This window comes from Micropterus salmoides, unplaced genomic scaffold (genome assembly GCF_014851395.1).
Source record: "Micropterus salmoides isolate LMB-PRFRI ecotype aquatic unplaced genomic scaffold, ASM1485139v1 Ms_hic_scaffold_12, whole genome shotgun sequence".
Classification (NCBI taxonomy): domain Eukaryota; kingdom Metazoa; phylum Chordata; class Actinopteri; order Centrarchiformes; family Centrarchidae; genus Micropterus; species Micropterus salmoides.
The window spans coordinates 34,302,991-34,326,131 of NW_024040263.1; the positions used below are offsets into that span (position 1 = coordinate 34,302,991).

Genomic DNA, 23,141 nt, shown 5'->3' on the forward strand with positions numbered 1-23,141 from the left:
GAAAAATAAAGGTCTTTAAATTAGATTTGAAGTTCTCAAAGGTGGGGCAGGACTTGATGTTAGATGGAAGACTATTCCAAAGCTGGGGGCAGCAACAGAAAAGGCTCAGTCACCTTTGGTTGTAAGACGTGAGAAGGGGACTAAGAGGAGTTGTGAAGATAACTTGAGCGATCTAGGTGCAGAATATTGAGTTAGCATATCAGTAATGTATTGTGGGGCTAAGCCATTAAGGGCTTTAAAAAGAAATAATAAAATTTTAAAATTAATTCTGTATTTTACGGTAACCAGTGCAAGTGAGACAAGACGTTAGTTATGTGTTGCCTTTTCTTTGTTCCAGTTAAAAATCTAGCAGCTGCATTTTGAATCATTTGTAGTCGGGAAAGTGTTGAATGGGTCAGACGCGAGGTGAAGCGCATGTATAACTGTTTCCAGGTCTCTGGGATAAAAATGACTTCAATTTGGCTAAGTTGATAAAAACTGCCCTTCACGACTCAACTGATTTGCTTGTTAAAATTCAAAGAAGTATCCATAAAAACACCTAAATTCTTCACTACATTGTGTGAGTTTGTATTCAAGGGGACCAAGTGAATTACTTAAGCTAATGACAGAGCTTTCAGGGCCAAATAGAATTACCTCAGTTTTATTTTCATTTAATTGAAGGAAGTTCCTCGCCATCCAATCTTTGATATCAGTCAGAAAGTTTAAGAGGTTTTTCAGAGTGAATGCTGTCAGGTGTAACTGGTATGTAGAACTGTGTATCATCCGTGTAACAATGATACAAAATATTGTACTTCTCAAAATAATACCAAGAGGAAGCATGTATAGTGAAAATAAGAGAGGGCCTAAAATCGAGCCTTGAGGGATGCCGCATTTAATGGCAGCAGGAGATGATGACAACAACTATTCTAACAGTAAACATTCTTTCTGTCCTGTCAGGTAGGATGTAAACCATTGTAACATCGTGCCCTGTAGACCGACTTTTTCCTCCAGGAGTTTTAATAGAGTCTCATGGTCAGTTGTGTCGAAGGCTGCACTAAGATCAAGCAGGACTAAAATAGCACTAGAGCCGGAGTCGACAGAGAAGGATGTCATTTTGCACCTTTGGCAGGGCAGATTCAGAACTATGAAGTGCTCTAAAACCAGATTGGAATTTGTCACAGATGTTAAAGGTGTTCAGGTAGGAGGAGACCTGGAGAAAGACAACTTTTTCTAAAATCTTGGAAATAAATGGTAGCTTGGAGATGGGCCTATAGTTGTTGTGATCACTGGAGTCAAGGCTGGGTTCTTTAAAAGGGGTTGCACAATTGCATGTTTAAAACTAGAGGGGACAATGCCATTGGTTAAGGAACTGTTAATTATCGCCAGAATAAGAGGGCAAATAGTTTTGAAGACTTCCTTAAATAGGCGTGATGGAATAATGTCTACGGGACAGTAGATTGAATTCATATGCATGACCACTTCCAGCAGCTGGGAAGATGGCACAGTCTAGCTGGATGATTGGTTTCTAGGGGTCTGAGTCTGAGGGTATGATGTGAAATCTAATGCAGCAGAGGTAGCAGCAACGGCCGGAGTTAGGAAGGAGTTGATAGTTTTGAACAGTATGTTAGGTCTATGGGCATTATTGCTGACTTAACAGCACTTTGGTAATGGTTTGAGCCGTCTCTTAGGATTTAGCCATGGGGTACCAACAATGTTCGCCTTGTTTTTTTTGGTTTTAAAGGAGCTACACATTCCAGTGTGTCAGAGCAGGATGAGGCAAAAAGAGTGACTAGTTCCTCAGTGTCAGCGTTCGAAGATCTGAGGTGTGAAGTGTGCATGAAGATGTTGGAGAAGTGTGCGGCTGTGGAGTTAATAGATTGGCCAAGGAAATGAGGCTGGAAAGGGGACATGGTAAAGTGGAATTGAACATAACCATGAGATGGTCAGAGACACCAGTAGCAGTAATTTCAAGGTTGGAGACAGAAAAAACGCATGATAAGATCAAGTGTATGACCCTTCTGATGAGTTGGACCTGATACAGATTGTGTTAGACTGTGAGCATTTGCCCACTCGAGTCGGTTACGACGACGAACTGCAGTAAGGTTGAGACCCCGATGGGGACGATGAGCATGCAGATGAGCTTCCCTGAGACGGTTCCTGACAGTTTGTGCAGAAATTCTTTGGTTATGCAAACCGATTGTTGCAGCAACTGTCCGGTGGCTGTTTTCAGACGATCTTGGAGGTGAAAATGCTGGATGTGGAGGTCCTGGGCTGGTGTGGTTACATGTGGTCTGCAGTTGTGAGGCCGGTTGGATGTACAGCCAAATTCTCTGAAACGCCTTTGGAGACGGCTTATGGTAGAGAAATGAACATTCAGTTCACGGGCGGCAGCTCTGGTGGACATTCCTGCAATCAGCATGCCAATTGCACGCTCCCTCAAAACCTGCAAATCTGTGGCATTGTGCTGTGTGATGGAACTGCACATTTTGGAGTGGCCTTTTATTGTGGCCAGCCTAAGGCACACCATGCTGTCTGATCAGCATCTTCATATGCCACACCTGTGAGGTGGATGAATTATCTCGGCAAAGGAGAAGTGCTCACTAACACAGATTTTGACAGATTTGTGAACAACATTTGAGAGAAATAGGCCTTTTGTGCACATAGTGAAACTCTTAGATCTTGGCGTTCAGCTCATGATGAATGGGGGCAAAAACAAAAGGGTTGCCTTTATAATTTTGTTCAGTGTAATTGAAACCTGTCAATTTATCATTGAAACTTTAAAAACTAAAGAGCCCCGGATCAGCAACGTCTGTATGTTCAGCAAACCAAAAGCAACATGTAATCTAATTCTGATTAGACTATGCGTAGACATATAATACGCACCATTAAAATGGAACTTACATAAACACCTTCAGGTGGTCATGATGAAGTCTCTGTCTTTTCTCACATTCCTGTTTGCTAGTAGTTCGCAAAAAGTCTCTTTCCAAACTGAGCAGAGGTGAAGATGCCACGACCTAGTTCATACACAAATAATAAGTCACAAAAAGACATTTTTTTAGTTGAATCATATACAAACAGTCAGAAGATTCAACTTTGAAGGCATTGATGTATTTGATGTCTCACTTTGTCCCTTCACGTAGTAACATAACATGTTGCTTCTTCCTTTGGATCATTGCGTCTTCTTTGCATTTGCATGTTTCACCAGCAGGTGTCAAAAGCCATCAGTGATTGTGAAGATTATTATGTCTTATTATGTCTCGTAAAATTCTGTAGCTGTGAAAACCAGTTACATATGAGCAACATCTGAACAGAAGTGTAATAATCTGCTCATAACTGCAACACCACATTTTATCAACACTTTACAAATGAATGTTAAATAAACTACAATTAATTCAGTACATATGAAAAAAAGCAATATGGCCCTCCTTCCCCTCCTAATAAAAGTTTGCCAAATGGTAGACAAAGAGGTTTACATTTCATGAACACACTGCAAGGATTATTCTTGTTGTTTGCACATTTCTTTGCCCCAAAGTGTAGCAACAACTTTATAGCAGCAATATAGGCCGGTAAGTGTCTGCGAACTACATATTAATAAGAGGGGGAGAACATATGCTGTAATGTAGAGCTGAACTGACATTCAGAGGGGACTGCATCCTGCCTGTCTCTGCTGGTAACTGGTAAAAGCAGGCATGCATGTAATAACAATGTAAGGCTTAACGGGGCTTAAAGGTTCAGTGTGTACGTTTTAGTGCCATCTAGTAGTGAGGGTTGAGAATTGCAACCAGCGGTTCACGGTGCATTCAATGCTCCATGGATGGTCCCATTTTTAGAGTTGTGAAGTCGTTCTTCCGACTTCAGTGTGTCTTCATGTGCTCTTAAGTCTGAATTTGGAATCAACAGGGACCCTACTACAAAGATGTGTTGGATTAACATTATTAAAGCACATAAACAATACGCAGAGATGTAGTTCACTCTACATGGACGGTAAACTAATCCCTGTTATTAATAGGGATGGGGATCATTAATTTTATTGATATTGATGCCATTATTGAGACTGCTTAACAATCCGAGTCTTTATCGATACCACTGTCGATACTTTACTATTATTTGGTGATGGTTATTTGGTAAGACCAGACCCAACAGGGATGTGGTAGGCCTGCACGGTGTGAGGGAAATATTCAATGGGCAATAACATTGTTATATACTGAGATGACTTATGACGTCCGATGCATAAACAAATATTAATGTGTGCATATTAGCTGCCTGGTTGTTTTTAAATTAATTATAGGTTAGAATTTAAATAGAATTTAATGTTTACAACAGCAATGTCACTATATAAGTCAATATGTGACATCACAGTAGTGAGTGTTGCTTAGAAAGAATAAAAACTCAGTCTGAATCATTCCCTCCTCCTCCTCCTCTCTGCTGTTATTCACTGCCTGCAGGTAACGTTACCTGGTGGAAGGAGGAGTGGCTGGTTTGTCGCAGCTGATTTTTTAACAATGCACCACATTTTAAGAATACAGACCAGGCTGTGCTACAGATGGACAGCTTTCAACTTAGCTTGTTTTTAACATTTGGCTAATGCCAAGCTAACGTTAGCTGTGCTTGTATAAAACATACATCATAACAGACTGAGGACAGAGCAGTTTAAATGAACACTTTCAACATTTTTACCTTACTGATAAATTATTGTCTTACTTGCTAAGGTTTATTGCACGTATTTACAGTAAGGAGCGTAGCTCTCGGCAACTCAAGTAGCTTGGAGCTAACATAACTTCACCGTCTCTACCGCGACAGAGCGGCGTCTCTCTCTGCTGGCCGCTGGATCCGGGTCTCGATCCCCATCCCTAGTTATTACCATATTGAATGCACCATCAGTCACCGCACACCCCTCCCTTTGCAAGCTGACACGCTCTGTCAAGACCAGTTGTCCACATTTCACTACTCTTCTTACTTCTGACAAACAGGATGACTGCTACTACTACTACTGTGCCAGCCAATCACGAAAAAGCCAGTGAACTACGTACCGTGTGTATCTAAAATGTGAATGAAAGTGCAAATCAGCCCCCTCCAGAGGCTGTGCTGTTCTGTACACTGGAATGCACTCAAAACTTAGGACAAGTGGTAAAAAGGAGCTTTAAATGAAAAAGAGAGAATGTGTTGTTTAGATACTACTGAATGCAAATACACTGCGAATTATGAGGACTCTGGCATAGTCCTCATAATCCCCAAAGGTCCTCGTAGTCCAGGTCAAAAGTCAGGTCAAATGTCCATCTATACCATATACACCAACACACACACACACACACACACACAACTTGAACCTTAAAATGCTCCACATTTTTAATACATCATCGGTAGTATTCAACTTTTAAACAGCATGCTTAACCAGGTCAAAAGATGGCACTGAAAATATGGCCTAGAAGGAAGCAGCACATGTTGTTAATTTAACAAACATATAGAAATAAGCATACTTTAAATCGTAATGTAGTATATTTGTTTCTGTTTGTAAACGGTATAAACGTGTACACAGGGGCGAAGTGTGCCCTCCCACCAAGCAATCAATTTGACCAATCAGAATCAAGGTTTTCACACAACATGAAAGTCCGCTTCGCTAACGTGTGTACTGTCGTTGAGAGGGAAGCCAGAAATTCTACGTTACATGTACAGTGAGGAAAATAAGTATTTGAACACCCTGCTATTTTGCAAGTTCTCCCACTTAGAAATCATAGAGGGTTCTGAAATTGTCATCGTAGGTGCATGTCTACTGTGAGAGACATAATCTAAAAAAAAAATCCAGAAATCACAATGTATGATTTTTTAACTATTTATTTGTATGATACAGCTGCAAATAAGTATTTGAACACCTGTCTATCAGCTAGAATTCTGACTCTCAAAGACCTGTTAGTCTGCCTTCAAAATGTCCACCTCCACTCCATTTATTATCCTAAATTAGATGCAACTGTTTGAGGTCGTTAGCTGCATAAAGACACCTGTCCACCCCATACAATCAGTAAGAATCCAACTACTAACATGGCCAAGACCAAAGAGCTGTCCAAAGACACTAGAGACAAAATTGTACACCTCCACAAGGCTGGAAAGGGCTACGGGGAAATTGCCAAGCAGCTTGGTGAAAAAAGGTCCACTGTTGGAGCAATCATTAGAAAATGGAAGAAGCTAAACATGACTGTCAATCTCCCTCGGACCGGGGCTCCACGCAAGATCTCACCTCGTGGGGTCTCAATGATCCTAAGAAAGGTGAGAAATCAGCCCAGAACTACACGGGAGGAGCCGGTCAATGACCTGAAAAGAGCTGGGACCACCGTTTCCAAGGTTACTGTTGGTAATACACTAAGACGTCATGGTTTGAAATCACGCATGGCACGGAAGGTTCCCCTGCTTAAACCAGCACATGTCAAGGCCCGTCTTCAGTTTGCCAATGACCATTTGGATGATCCAGAGGAGTCATGGGGGAAAGTCATGTGGTCAGATGAGACCAAAATAGAACTTTTTGGTCATAATTCCACTAACAGTGTTTGGAGGAAGAAGAATGATGAGTACCATCCCAAGAACACCATCCCTACTGGGAAGCATGGGGGTGGTAGCATCATGCTTTGGGGGTGTTTTTCTGCACATGGGACAGGGCGACTGCACTGTATTAAGGAGAGGATGACCGGGGCCATGTATTGCCAGATTTTGGGGAACAACCTCCTTCCCTCAGTTAGAGCATTGAAGATGGGTCGAGGCCGGGTCTTCCAACATGACAATGACCCGAAGCACACAGCCAGGATAACCAAGGAGTGGCTCTGTAAGAAGCATATCAAGGTTCTGGCGTGGCCTAGCCAGTCTCCAGACCTAAACCCAATAGAGAATCTTTGGAGGGAGCTCAAACTCTGTGTTTCTCAGCGACAGCCCAGAAACCTGACTGATCTAGAGAAGATCTGTGTGGAGGAGTGGGCCAAAATCCCTCCTGCAGTGTGTGCAAACCTGGTGAAAAACTACAGGAAACGTTTGACCTCTGTAATTGCAAACAAAGGCTACTGTACCAAATATTAACATTGATTTTCTCAGGTGTTCAAATACTTATTTGCAGCTGTATCATACAAATAAATAGTTAAAAAATCATACATAGTGATTTCTGGATTTTTTTTTTTAGATTATGTCTCTCACAGTAGACATGCAGCTACGATGACAATTTCAGACCCCTCCATGATTTCTAAGTGGGAGAACTTGCAAAATAGCAGGGTGTTCAAATACTTATTTTCCTCACTGTAGCTGATGCTTTTATCCAAAGCGACTTACAATTGCTATACATGTACATGTCAGAGGTCACCTCTGGAGTTGTCTTGCTCAGGGACACAATGGTGGATGTGTCACAGTGGGGATAGAACCCGGGTCTCTTACACCAAAGGCAGGCGTCTTATCCATTGTGCCATCAACACCCCATCACCGACTTGGACTTGGAAGGTGGACAACACAGACATAATAAAAGAACACAGAAGAGAAGAATATCCGGTCAGCTCCCTGCAAAAGTTAAATGTGAAAAGAGCTAAAAGGCGTGCCTGGCAAACCCCTCTCGGCAAGTTACAAGCAGGATAGGACAGGCGCAGAGACTGCAAGCAAAAATCATCTTTCTTGATTAGTTTATTATTGTTTGCAAGACAACACAAACTTTAATCATTACAGTGACCAGTAACTCAGTTATAACAGCAATGTTAGTGTTTTAAGACGTGCTTGAAATAATGTTTTTGTGTACTGCAATGCGTCACCACACGATATAATAGCATGTGACAAAGACAGGTAGTCTCAACGACTGTAACGACTGTCGTCACAGCAACAAGGAACACTAACGAACCAGCGGTATCGATGACCCGAGATAACGACCCCACTGAGGTTAAATAGCTGAGTTTCCCTGCCAGTCAGTCAGAACTGAAGAAGTCCTTTGGATAAGGGACGAAACGTCTTCCAGTAGCTTCAACCAAGTCCAGTTGCCCTTCATTTTAACCTTCGTTGGATACACATTCATTTCTTTAAACTCTGTATTTGAAAAATGTATATTTCAAAATGTTCTAAAGTCATAATTCCCATGTGTTCCAGTCAGCTGAGCTCCGTCACAATCTACTAACAAGACGGGATTATCTGGAGATTTTATTGTTACTGTAGATGGAAAAATAAGAGCCAATCCTGTGTGTTCATACATACATAGAGACTTTGACCCTCACCTGACTCACCTGAGACAAACCAGGAAACAGGTTGTTATTCTGCCTCACTGAGACGAGACACACTGAGAGTCAGACGGTAAGACTCCCCTTCAGACCAGAACCAGCACTTCCACTGAGAGAGGACAGCTACAGGAGGGATACTGGGAATAATGGGAATACGAGCACTTCAACCTGCTGCTGAATCCACAAACTGAACAAGAGTTTGACGAGAACAAAGACTCAAAGTTAAGGTAACTTTCAGGGCCGTTACTGAAGGAGGGTGTGGCTGACTGTTTCCTGTCTGAGCGTCTGCTGCTGTGACTTCAGCTTCACTCAGAGACTAAATGGCTTCCAGATTAGAGGAAGATCTCTGCTGTCCTGTCTGCCAGGACATCTTTAAAGATCCTGTCATCCTGTCATGTTGCCACAGCTTCTGTAAAGGCTGTCTGCAGAGCTGGTGGACAGAGAGAGGAAGTCAGGACTGTCCAGTTTGTAAGAGGAGACATTCAAAGGACTTCATGCCTCCTAATCTGGCTTTAAAGAACCTGTGTGAGAGTTTCCTACAGGAGAGAGATCAGAGAGCTTCAGAGGCTCTCTGCAGTCTGCACTCTGAGAAACTCAAACTCTTCTGTCTGGACCATCAGCAGCCAGTGTGTCTCATCTGCAGAGACTCAGAAAAACACATCAACCACAGATTCAGACCCGTCGATGAAGCTGCACGACAACACAAGAAGGAACTTCAGGAAACTCTGGAGCCCTTAAAGGAGAAGTTAAAGGTTTGTGAACGAGTTAAAGTGAAGTTTGATCAAATAGCAGAACACATGAAGGTCCAGGCCCGACACACAGAGAGGCAGATTAAGGAGCAGTTTAAGAAGCTTCAGCAGTTTCTAGAGGAGGAAGAGGAGGCCAGGATGGCTGCACTGAGGGAGGAAGAGGAGCAGAAGAGTCAGATGATGAAGGAGAAGATGGAGGCTCTGAGCAGAGAGATAGCAGCTCTTTCAGACACAGTCAGAGCCACAGAGGAGGAGCTGAGAGCTGAAGACGTCTCATTCCTGCTCAACTACAAGGCTGCAGTGGAAAGAGTCCAGCAGCGCCCCCTGCTGGATGATCCACAGCTGCCCTCAGGAGCTCTGATAGACCAGGCCAAACACCTGGGCAACCTGACCTTCAACATCTGGAACAAGATGAAGGACATGGTCTCCTACACTCCTCTCATTCTGGACCCAAACACTGCTGATCCAGAACTCATCCTGTCTGAAGATCTGACCAGTGTGAGACGAGGAGGAGAGAGACAGCAGCTTCCTGACAATCCAGAGAGGTTTTGTTCCTGCTCTGTCCTGGGCTCTGAGGGCTTTAACTCAGGGACTCACAGCTGGGATGTCGAAAGTTAGAGACAGAACAGACTGGTCACTGGGTATGTTAGCAGAGTCTGTCCAGAGGAAGGGAGACATACGGTCTGGATTATGGACAATAAGGTTCTTTATAGGTGAATACTCAGCACTGTCACCATCAGCTCCATCCACTGATCTCAGCGTGCAGAAGAAGCTCCAGAGGATCAGAGTGACTCTGGACTGGAACAGAGGAAAGCTGTCGTTCTCTGATCCTGATACTAACACACACATACACACCTTCACACACACTTTCACTGACAGGATGTTTCCATTTATTAACTCTTGGGATAAACTCCCACTGAAGGTTTTACCAGTGAAGGTCTGTGTGACTGTAGAACAACAGAGATAGATGATGATGATGATGATGATGATGATGATGAAATGCTGTAGTTTCCATTGTATTTTGTATTTTGAACCAGTGAATTAAAGACTTTCTGAGTTTTAAGGACGTAAATAATGAGAGTTTATCAAACTGCTGTAAATGTAGTGAAAGTAAAGTCGTCTTTCAATAAAACCCTGTGGAGCAGAATTCCTCAGAAACCTGTGGTACAGCTGATGTCTCCAGAGAACACAGTTTGGTCCTAAATAATCCCACATGTTCATCATTTTCCTCCCTAAGAATCAGATTCAGTAACAGCTGCACATTTATTAGTTTATCAGATAACTGATATGTTGCAGCACTTTGGATATTTTTACAGAGCGACTGTAAAATTTAAAAAGTCAGTTTACAAAATCCTTAAGATGAAATCTTTTTATTATTTACATTGTTTTATTAATTCAGAATTTTACTGAATGAATAAAATAGAATTCATAAACCGCTGCATCAACAATTCTCAATGTATTAGTTGATCATTGTAAGTAGATGAAGTAAAGTGTGTAATTATCATCAACATTGCATAAGAAATAAAGGATACAAACGTACATATAGTGAGGGGGTACAACACTAAAAAAAAGGAAAGAGGGAGCGATTATTTAAATCACAAAAAGACCTTCAAAAGAGTGCAGACATTAAGATTCTTTCAAGCCTGTTTGTTGGAGGAGAAATGGATTCTCCTGAAACAGCTTGAAGTGGGGAAAAAAAAGGTGCAAGTACCCCGCCCCCCACTGTCCTCAACCTCAAGGTGAAACTAGTAACTATTATAACATTAAATACAAAGTAAAATCTTAGTATAATATTAATATATTTACAGATCACAGTTGGATAGTCTGCCTGCTTGTCATTCATTGAATTATTGTGCAAGAAAAATGCTCTACATGGTCGTTAGTCTCTGATTTGTTAATGCCAAGTACTAACTTGTCATAATCATAAACATTCATGCAGAACGACGAGTTCAACATTTAAAAAAATTTGCTGATGGGACGTCACTTTGTGCTGTAAAGTGGTGAAGACATAAGGGCTCAGATTAGGGGTGTGACGACAAATTTGAGTCACGAGAACAAGACGAGAAGATATTTTAACAGTATTTTGAATAATTCGATGCTGAAATATATCAGTGGGGGGTCTGGTGGTCCTCCCCCAGAAAACTTTGAGCATTAATCAATTAATTCCCTGCATTCTGGAGATATTTTCTGCACAAATTTATGGTGGAAATGTCTTATTTAAATGAAGGGAAACATAATTAAGGTAGCAGGTGACAATTCAAAATATAAAGGAATATAATGCAGTAATCAGCTCTAGGACAATGTACATTTGTTTCTTCTATATTTCAGTTGCATTGCATGTTTTCATTTGTTCTTGTTGCTGTTTTTCAGAACACTTTTAACAAAAGCTTTCAAAAATAGATAGAGACATTCAGATTCTGACCTGTCCCCAGCATCTGTCAATATCTTTAAATGTCCTGTCCGATCCAGGCTGTGATTGGTCGGTTCACGACAAGTGACATTGACAAGCTACATTCAGCAAACGGCTGCTTGAGCCAATATTGTCATTGGCTGCAGTTTCCAGTTTCAGGACCCTCGCAATCCTAGGACAGCAGTTCTAGGACCGCAGTAAGTTTGCAACAGCACCATCTAGTGGATTGGTAGTGGTAATGCACAGCAACAGGAAGGAGGTTTCCCCTGTCTGTTAGTGGCCGATCTGCGCAGCTGTAGGGTTAACCGGTTGACATGTATATAATCAATATGTTATGGTTTTGCGTGTGTGTGAGCTAGTTGAGGACCCAGACGCAGGACACCAGAGCTGAGCAGATACAGTCCAATGATTTATTAACCATAAAAAAGTATACTTACAAACGTGACTGAGTCCAAAAGTAGAATCGAAATGAAGGCAAGATGAAACAATAATCCACAAGCTGGCCAGGCAGACAGGAACATGAGTCAGAGACAAACAGAGGTTACAGAGCATCCACAAGCTAAAAGCAATAAACCACAATGATCCCACATCGACTGAACAGAACAAAGGCATTAAGTAGTGAGGCAAACGAGCGGGGCGGGAACATAAAACAGGTGGATCATCAAGGACAACAGAACAGGAAGCTAAAAACAGACAGCAAACACAGACAACTTCAGAATAAAACAGGAAGCAAAGTCCACAGGAACACACCAGGACAGATCTACCAAAGTAAAACACAAAACATGGAAAGACTGAAAAATCAGGGAATGGATTGAGGCTGGACCAAACAGGAGTCAGGACTACACAAAAACATGGAGACATAGGACTTGAACAGGTAGAATAGAAGAATAAACTAAGCTACAAAACCCTAAACAAGACCAGATCAAATAATAAAACAGAAATACACAGACCAGGAATAACAGTAACATGAACTAAAGCACAGAACTAAGAACTAAGGCATTGGACTAAGAACTGAGGCAAAGAACTAAAATGCACGACTAAGACCTAAGATAAGAGACAAGACAGATACTAAGTACCTCTAAACATGCAAATGAATAAAATAATAAACAAGGCTACACAGAGAAACACAGAACCAAAAACAGACTTAAACAGGTTCAACAAACATGGGCAAAACAGTAGAATACAAGACATGGAACCAAAACAAGACCAGCATCCTTAACTCATATCACAATAACTTAAGTTTAGGCACACACTCGGTTGTGGTAAGGGTAATTGGCTTTGGGGGGCTGTCAGGAGTAACATAGCTAACTAGCTAGTTAGCCAGCTAGCTGGCAGTATCAAAGTAAACACGGGTCCTAGAAATGCAGTTCCGGTCCTAGAATTAAGGTCCTGAAACTGCAGCCTCAGGTACTGCAGCTACATACTACTCACTTGAGCGGCACCCGAGCTTCTCTTCTCCCTCGTCTCTCTGCGCCGATAGAGTTTAGCAGGCAGGCCTGAACGGGAGCAGGTGAGCATCACGTAGCGTCCACAGAACCTGATCTGGAGAGGGAACCGGAGAGTATCGGCTGCTTGGGAGAAGTCGCGGTACCCAAGAAAATGTCCCGGCACACCAAAAAGTAAAATGTTGAGGCACCGGTACTGCGTAGGCCTACCGGTGCATACTTCAAGCACTGTCCTAAAATAAAGTTTAGTTTCTTTCTCCAGGAATATAAACAGAGGTTTGTGTGTAAATTTACATTTGTGTTTATGAAATTCATGCTGTAAATATTGCCTATGTAGTGTCACGTATGCTGAGTGCAGAGGCAGGTAAACACACTAGGTGATCCGTACCACGCCCGAGCACGTTTAACCCCCAAAGTTCGGTTTGTTTGACCAGTGTGATCGCTCCGTGCCATGCCATGCCATGCCCGGGCTTGCAAGTCAGACATAAACGGCACTGTGCCGCGCGAGAGAACGCTTTTCTTTTTTCAGAAGAGTGCAGTGTTTAGGGGGTTGCTGACCTCAACAACCCAGCTGTGATCTACTGTTAACATAGCTGTCCTTGTTAGCTAGGCTCTTTACATGCTCACTAATCACTTTTTTTAAGGTGAACCATTTAGTTTGGTTTTCTTTGGTTGGACTGTTGCGTTGTGGTATTTGTCTTGTTTTCATGCTACAACACCTTCACACATACATCAATGCAACTATCATCCTGCACAGACACTACTGAAACCACAGACTACATACCTCATACTTTAATGTTAGTTTGAAATACTACTTAATTTGGTTCATTTTGGTTTAAATAAACATATTTTGTTAAACTTTTACCATGGTGTATCTCCCTTTTGTTGTGGCCTTTTGAGCCAGGTAATAACACTGGTCATCTGTAAACACACAATGGCAATATTTTAGAACATGAAAACATGTGAAACAAATGGCACAAATTTGATGTCACCACACATTGATGCCTTGTTCAGACAAAATGTCTGAGATGAGATGTATACACAGTACTTCACAGAAAAAAACTAATTATCATAGTATAATATTTCTGCTGTAACTCCATTTTAACCAAAATATAAGATACTGCAGTTTGGCTTAGTTGGGCAGACTTAACTTCTATAGTCAATTTGAGCTATCTAGCTATCCTTCAAAGTAGCTTAATTATAGATAAGCAACCTAATTTGAGGATTGGTTCAACTGATTTGTCATACCAAAATGCTTGCCTTGTGTTTCACATATGCTCCTCCACAAAATTCCTTTGTTGTTTAGCATCTCCTGCAGACAATCTACTCCCTTATCCACAATTGTGACATTTCACACTTGTAAAATGTCTTGCTGCACACACACACTGGTAAACATGTCTTATAGGCCAATGCTAAAAACCACACGGGCACCTTCAGAATCACTCCTGTATTCATTTAAAATGGGTTTCCTTATGGGGACCTGTTTTTGGTCCCCATAGCGCAAGAGGTCCCCATGAGGTAACTGTGTAAACAGCTTGTTGTCCCCATAACGTGATGCTTACCAGACCACACACACACACACGCATACATGCGTACTTAGGCCACCTTTCAGGTCGCATGACAAAACACCCACTTTCAGGGACACCACTTTCTGAATGGTTTAGAGAGAAGCTGCCACCATCCTCAGATGTGGGGGGATGCCCTTATTACCAAAACGACTTTATATTTTTGATTAGAGCTTGTTTTTTTCAGTATGATTTTTAACCCAGAGTTTGGGGACAAATATTATTTAAGCAACCTTAGGGGACTTGGGCTATACACAAACTCTGATAGAAGTCATCTTTGGCGTCTTATTTCTTGTAAGCCAGAGATTCCACACCTATGTTAGTGAAGTCGTTTGAATTGTGGGGTGAAGCTTCTTGACATTATGTTAATATTAACTGAATCAACACAATACATGCAGACAATTGAATCTTTGACAACTAAATGTTACAAATAATAAGGAGACCCACAAACAGGTACAAAACACAGGAAATAAGGTTTTAAGAGAATGACATTTGTCGCTTCACTGATGCTTTACAAAACAAAAAGGGCAAGTATTACAAAATAAACGTTACAGGGGCTATATGTAATTTTTCAATGAAATGACTTATTAATAAATCAAAATTTTATTGCCTTATCATCATTGGGCTCAAAACTCACTTAGAAAGGAAGCACACGCCTGTTTTCTCTGTTGCTTGCATCAGCCACTATTGTGCCATAAATGTGAGGACACCGGGTCGGATTCACCTCTGTGAGCGCTCCCAAGCCTCTCTCTGACTACAGCGACAATACCGCAGCTAACGACATGCAGTGTCACTTACTCCAACATAAACCCCATATAAGGATAAAAACAATAAAGGTTTATGTGATGAAGCCTGTCAGACCAAACAAGATTCAGATGATGTTGGGTAAAAACAGTCACACCAGAAAGTCATGGAGAGAGTCACGTTAGCTCACCAGCTAATGCCGAGTAGTGGCTAACGTTATCCGATGCAAACCTGATATTACATCACCAGCTAACACGACCCATATTACTGTCCTGTGTACCACTGGTATTATGTCAAAGTGTTGATTTTTGCCTGCAAGAATGGATGTAACTGTACCAAAGCAAATGTGCAGCGACTTGTTTACTAGCCTAACTTATAGTGATACAGGGAAGAGGCAGACAGCTATCGTTAGCATGGACCGACAGTTGTTAGCTGTGTAATATTCAATTTAGATTTATTGTGGTTTTACTGATACTCAGGTACACAGCTTCTCCACCTCTTAGTCTCTATAATTATACTGATCCACATAATATTATCACTGCAACAAAATGGCAACAACAACACAGAGGAAGAGCCACCCACTTACTTACAGTAAAGTTACTTACTGCGGTCTCAATCCAGCTCATTAACCATTTCCTTATCATCCAATACATGTAGCTGTGTTGACATTGCTGAGCCTGCGGTGAAAGACACACAGATAAGTTAGATACTGAAAAGCAGCAGGCGAGCTAACGCTCTAGCACGTTGGTCTGATCTGATTGATCTGCCTCTGAGGAACGTGGAAGTAACAGAGCCTGAACATTTCTGAAGAAAAGCCACAGACTGCATGCCGGTGTTTCTGCATTTATTGTGGATTTCTGTATGAAAGTGGTTGTGTTGTGTCGGATTATACTCGCTCATGAGGTCAAGCGAGCACGTGTATGAGCACACGCCTGGCAATCTGAGAACTCGCACCATAGCGGCCACTGAAAACTCCATAATGCCCCATTAAACATAATGCAACAGAGACTTTTCAACTCTGAGCCTTGAACCAGTCTCTCGCGTTTGCATCAGCTGATACCTGACCACATAGATCTTGACATTGAGCCTGAGGACTGAATACTGGCCAAAAGGCAGAGCTATTGTTTCTACCTTGGCTGAACATTTTAATGTAAAACTCAAGTGCTAGGTCAGTTTTAAAATGCACAATGAGTCCTGGATTGCTAAATGTCATGCATGCAGTCACGTTTCTTTCTAGGAAAATGAAAGTTTTGATGAACTTTATCAGGTGTTTCTCCACAGCATCCACTTCTCCTGCTTCCCGTTTGCGCCTCTGTTTTCCTGCTGGTTCTATGAAGAAAAGAATAAATGCAACTTTATATAGTAATACTGTGAAACATGCAGATAAAGCCATAATGTTTTACCCCAGTAGCAGCATTTTGTAGCAATTGTAGAGTTCTTTTAAATTCAAATCTTTTTTCACGGCATTGTACCAGTTTTGTGTAATTTCTGTCTGAATTGTCCTAATATTTTACCAAAACTTTAGTGTCAATTTCATCAAAGTCATTGTGACATTGTTCAAGATATATTGCTGTTTTTTTCCTGAGGTTTCATGAGATTTTAGCTGCATTTTCTGTACTGAGGGGCTCTTGTGTAGGTTCTTTACAGCTTGTCTAAGTCACAGTGGTATCCTTAAGTGGGTAAATATCCTTGTGCAATACACGTGGAATACAGGTGACTACAACACAAACTAAATTCTATTACTGGAAGAAACAAACTGTGACAACACAGACATTTGCTACTTCGGCAAGAGAAACACCTGATTAGAAAGTAAATTTATACATCCACTGATCAGGCGATGACCTCAATGTAAACCCTGGGACAAAACAAAGTGATGAACTATGATCGATAGGTAACAGTTCACATTAACATGCAGCTTGGGCATTGTAGATTTCATTGATTCAGAAGCAGGCCAAAGGATTTGCTGCTAGAAAAGTTGATAATTATGTGAGGTTGAGTACTTGTCATGTGACCGATAATAAGTTTTGTTCACATCTGAGTAAAGTCTTTGTTAAAATATGAGTTGGTGTGGTCTACCTCCCAAGATGTAAATGTACATAAGCATTAGCTGTGTAAATGCGAGAAATAGCAACATCCTCATACAGAGGTGCAAAATCAGTTGAACTCTGTTCGTCTTTGTTGGGGAGAGAATTGAGACACAGTCCGACCACAAACTAGCATGGATATACAAATGATTGAAGCCCCATCGATCAGATTCGTAAGGCAGGATGTTGGCTGTCCAGTGAATAAAGGTAGTGTACGATGGATTTATACTTTGAGGTCCAAATATCAGAGGAAGAATGATGCATTATAAATGTGAACACTGTTTGTGTACCACACAGTAACAGTGTCTGACATTTTCCTCTAAAAAGGTAAACTGGATGAGGCACATATACATAAGACTGGGGACATTTAACACACATTCACAGTCTCTACTTTCACAAAAATGGGGACACTCGTGTGAAAAATCACTTTACAGATGCATTTACCTCTGCATTTTACATTAGAAAAAGATGTATTATGAGTTATCATAATTGTTTGCACCAAGGCCAGTCTGAATAACCATAATTGTAGGTAAGTTCTTCGTCTGGCACCATGTCACTAATCGCACAGAGGTGCAGCATGTTATTCACTTGAATTGTCCGCATTTTGCAGTTTGGGTTTGGGTCTCCCAAGAAACTTGTCTTCCAAAGATGCATCAAGATTATTTCGGGAAAAATGCATAATTAATGCTCAATGAAAATTATTCTCTATTTTATCTGGATGTAGTGTTGAATAGTGTCATTTTAGATAAAAGTGAGAAGGTAGGCATAGTCTCATCAAACAACCAAGAAAAAAGTTAGCAAGACAGGTTGCAGTCACATGTATAAAAGTCAGTCCTTACCCACTGTAGTTTGTTAGCTCAATTGGAAGAGAACTATAAGTAGATAGTGTCTGTGTTTGAAATCACACACTAGTGTACTGCCTACTGCATACTCAATTTGTATGTACTTCATAATGTCTACATAAGGAACAGTTAAATATGAAAATAATAACAGACTGTTCATACTGGCTGGTCTGACACAACCCCCGGCTCTCACATTTCCATAACATTGCAACAGAATAAGAGGTGTCAGTCTTAGGCCAGACATAGGCTATGTTGTGTAGTATTTATTAAAACTATACAATTAAAACACTAAACATCATCTGGACAATGCAGCATCATAAAACACACAGAGTATCAAGTTACTGTGTCACGGTGACTTTCACAAACTTTTATTACAGTAGAAAAATAGGGGGATTATTGGAAAGAGACAGATGTGGAGACATACCCCTAATTTCCCAAAAAGTGATTTCGAACTTTCTAAGCTTAAATTACAATTGAACATAATTACAAAATACAGCTACAAAAATGGCGTATTTAATTTTACTTACCACCAAGATTTCTCTTTCCATTGAAAATCAAAGAGATATGTTACCTCAGTCTCACTGTAGCTCTCAAAGGCAGAAGGACTGTCTGAAGGAATACGTTTCCCTCTGTATTCTAATACAAAATCTCTGTTGCTGAAGCAAAAAGCCTCGTCCTTTAAGAGAAAATGAAAAACAAGTATGTTCATGTTATGTTTACATGTTAACCAGACCAGTGGTCCATCTTTCACACTAAAGCTCATATTTCAGCCAAATTTATAATGAATGAAAAGAATTCAAGGCAGATGGAAACTGACCATTGTAGGAGTTATATGTTTTAAACTTAAATGTTAACAGACATGCATTATAATAAGTCAGGTTTAGAATGAAAATGAGGTTAAGATTGCATCAACTTAATGCAAGTTCAATGTATTCAATACAATTTATTCTTTGTTATGTGACTTTGGATGTAAAAGAAAGGAACTGTTTTTTAGATTTGTTCATGCCTGATTTGACTTAGATTTGTTACATTGTCATTTTTATAAAAAATAATTATTGTTACAATGATTGTTACAGAATAGTGCATTTGTGTGCAACTTTAAATTTCATTTTTTATTTTTAAAATGTTAATATTGGCACCCAGGCATCTTCACAATGTTAAATCTGTCCCTCTTTAAAAAACAAGTTTGGACACCCCTGCTCTAGTAAGTATACGGGGATTGCAAGCAAGTTAACAAGTTTAGTTAAATCTAAATGTTTAGTCTAACAATTTTCTATGATCTTATATTTATTAAATCAATGTTACAAACACATGATTGAATAATTTAATCTATAAAGCAAATTAAGAAATCTAATTATTGCAAACTCACCCAGACGTGTCACACCATCACACATGATGGAAGATCGGCAACTGTAGAGCGCTGAGCTCCTGGAAACTCCGAATTCATTCTCTCAGATTTCCCAACATCGCTCAAATCTTCTTAGAAAAAAATCTTCTCCAATTTAGTCGTGAATCAGTTTTCTGACATCACATATCTTAAATAATAAATCATCCACTATAAAAGCCTTTACCTGTATTTATTTGTAGTTATATATACAGTACTTTCACACTAGTAAACTGTTTCTTATGTAAATTGATATGCTAACAGTATAATTAGGAAGCTGGTAAAGCTGATTTATTTTCTCTGTTTTACATCATTTCAGTTTATACTAAAGGTGGTAGGATGTATTTGTCGTTTACGCTAATATTAAAGGATTTGTATTAGACTTGTAAATGAAACATGTTTACCATTGTAAAAGGGCCATAAAATAGCATGTATAATGGTATCTGAAAAAAAATATAAAAATAATCACAAGTTAATAATATAAATATATTATTTATTGGATTGCATTTTGCTTGGATGACAACCTTAAAAGCAACAGATTTGTTATATTTAACAAGGAGAGGTGATACACTTTTATCAGAGAATTTATTGTGAAATCGGGGACTTGAGCATGATGTAGTTCCATACCCTTGCACTAGGGCAGTGTTTAGGATTATACACAGACTGAGAGGGGTACAGTGGCAATTGTAGGACAGAAATGCATGTTGGAGAACGTAGGTAATGAGTATTATGAAATCTAAATGGGAGCGGTAATTTTTGTCCCCAATAAACTGTTGTGTATTCCAAAAATGTCCCCAATTGTCTCAACACACAGACACACACTTTACAAGCAACATCTCAAAGTTTCTTAGTGCCGGGTACCACCTATCTAATCCCAACATTCCACATTTGAGACGTCTTAAATGAACATAACATGTGATATAACATGCACAACAGGTGCCAAAAGAAACATTTTAAACTTTGTTTTTGAGTGCTGTGATTTGATTCTTAATGTAGAATTTAATGGCCTGCCAATCTCTGTTTTTAAGTGTTACTTTCTCCAGTTCAAGGCACTTATCACAGTCACTTTTTCCTGGAAGATGGCAAGAAGTGATCATGTGCTCCTCGACAGCAAGGATCTCCTCTTTCTCCCACATCCTTCTCTTCAAAGACTCACAACCTGTACAGCAATTATAACAAACAAAGGATTTGGCACTTAAACTTTACAATTTTGAGCATTCAATCTTTAAGATAATACAGTAACAAAGTTTGATATCAAACAGATGAAGGGCATATTGATCAAAATGTAAATAGTTTTGAGATATCTACAAAGTTAACCTTTATCCGTTTTTTGGGAATTGTGATGCGAGGCTTGTTGAGGTGTCATGGTGCCCTGCTGCCCTGCTGTGGTGCAGCATCGCTATGAATGACACACTACTGTCTTATTCTCTATCCTCTGACTAGATATAACCTGACTCTCTGAAACACAGAAAAACACAAAGTGCAGAAAACAACAATTCAGACATATATTAGTCATACCACAGTAAATTAGATATTATTTAAGTGGAAGCTTGTTTGATTGGAATATACCTTGCCGCTCTAAATGCTCAATGCATTGGAATGCACTAACTAGTGAGAGACTTGGAATAATTCTATCTCAAGCCAATTTATGTTATGGAAGATTGAATTATATCACGGTTTACAATTTGCTTTCAGTAGCACAGTAATGAAGCTAAGATATTATTATTGACTGGTCCCCATGAAATCACAAAAACCAGAATGTGCTTAGCAGCTTATAGTGGATTTAGGATTTACATTGATGTAGACAAATCTAAAATTGACTTCCATGGGACTATTTATTCATCTTCCACTCTGTCATTCTACTGTTTCATTTGTCTCCTTCGATTTTATCTTCTTTTTATCTTCTATTTCATTTTGTTTGACTCTTTTTTAGAGGGGCTACAGAGTCGAGTGTCATTGGCAACGAGCCTGCAGCACTATCAACAAGATGATTGATTTGGGAGGAACTGAAATTAGCATAGGAGTCCTCCGTTACTTTGGGACTTCGGGGTAATGAATTTAAAGCTGATGGAATCACATCCTTAAATTTTTCAGATAGATATCTAGTGTAGGAATTTCTGCCTAATGGCGTGGAGACCAGCAACATGAACTAAAAAGTTATTAATATTATTTCATCTGTGTTTACGTTAGGCCATGGAGCCGGAACAGCTGATCCAGACCCAACAGGACCAGATTCAAAGGTCTGTTCAACACGGCCAGAATGACTCTCACTCGTCCACTTTCACAGTTCTTCTGATGGATTCCCAAACTTTAATGTGACGAACCCCCACAGTCTGTGTGCTGAGCTCCAGCACCCCTTCATCAGCACTAAACGTCTTTATGTGAACTGATTTTAAACTGGATGTTATTTAACAGTTTTCAATCTAAAGACCTTTAACAGCAGAATCCCCAGAATAAGCAGCGAGTCACAAACTGACGCCAGCTGGTCTCGACCATGTGTCCATATGTGACGACTTGAGAGTGAGAACGGGTTGCTTACATGGTCCAAACCACCGTGTGTCTCAGCCGCTGTTGAGCCTTCTTGACCTGCCGTGTGGCGTTCAGTGTCCAAGTGAGGTCGTCGCTTATGCGGATGCACAGTGGCTGATGAGGCATTGATACCTCTGACCACCTTGCAATCAGCCTCCCAAAACACAAACAGATGATCAGAAATCTCAATTCTGTATCCTTAGCTCTTCAGCCTCACTTGCCAGTAAAATATCTGTCTCCCCTCCCCCACTGTCTGATCGTCCCTATGATCTTGCCAGCTACTAAAATGAAATACTCTCCTCCTGTCTTGATCAGCTGGCTCCCATCAAAAGCAAAACAGTCTCATTCACACTTAGTCCCCTGGAACACTCCTGAACTCAATGAAATCATGCAAGCGCCAGCTTGAAAGGCCCTACAAGAAAACTGGTCTCACGGTGCATCGCCGAGCCTACATATACAGCCCACCTATTACTCACACCTCATACACTCTACCCAATCCCAAGGCTCTCTTCTCCAGAATGAACACCTTTCTCAAACCCAGTGACAATGTTGTGCCCTTAAACAAGGGGAATAGTAACGGGAGAAGGATGAAGAAACGCACACACGCAGCTCTTGTCTTCACTCGTCTGTATTGCATGAGGAAGTGAAGCGCGATCCCCCTACTGGAGCCCTGAGGCATTACCAAAACATACACGAACAATTAACCCCCACAGACAAGGAACAGTATCATCTATCTGCAAGAAAACCTGGACTTTACCCCCCAAAATACCGGAACGGGTTGTTGCCTTCCAAATCGAAGCCCACCTAATTTCCCACGACCTGTTCGAACCTTTTAAATCTAGTTTCTGCTCACAACACAGCACGGAAACAGGCCTCTTCAACGACTTTCTCCTCTCCTTACTGAGCTTACTGTAGCTTTTGACACCATCAACTACACCATTCTACCACGTCCTAAATAAACTACAGCACATCCAGAACTCTGCTGCTCGCCTGCTCATCCATACCCACTCCCGTGACCACATCACCTCTGTCCTCCAGAACCTCCACTGGCTCTCTGTCACACAGTGGATCCAATTTAAAGTTTTTCTCCTCGCTCATAATACCCTCCACAACTAGACCCCCTCCTGCCTCACCGACACACTCCCTCCTGTAACCTCGCTCTACTGACGCCAACCTCCTGTC

The 23,141-nt window shown here is 40.7% G+C and overlaps 1 pseudogene; it reads left to right on the forward strand.

Annotated features, from left to right (window-relative positions):
- The first annotated feature begins 8,447 nt into the window (after window positions 1–8,447).
- On the forward strand, window positions 8,448–9,947 carry LOC119899963 (annotated as a pseudogene).
- The last annotated feature ends 13,194 nt before the right edge of the window (window positions 9,948–23,141 follow it).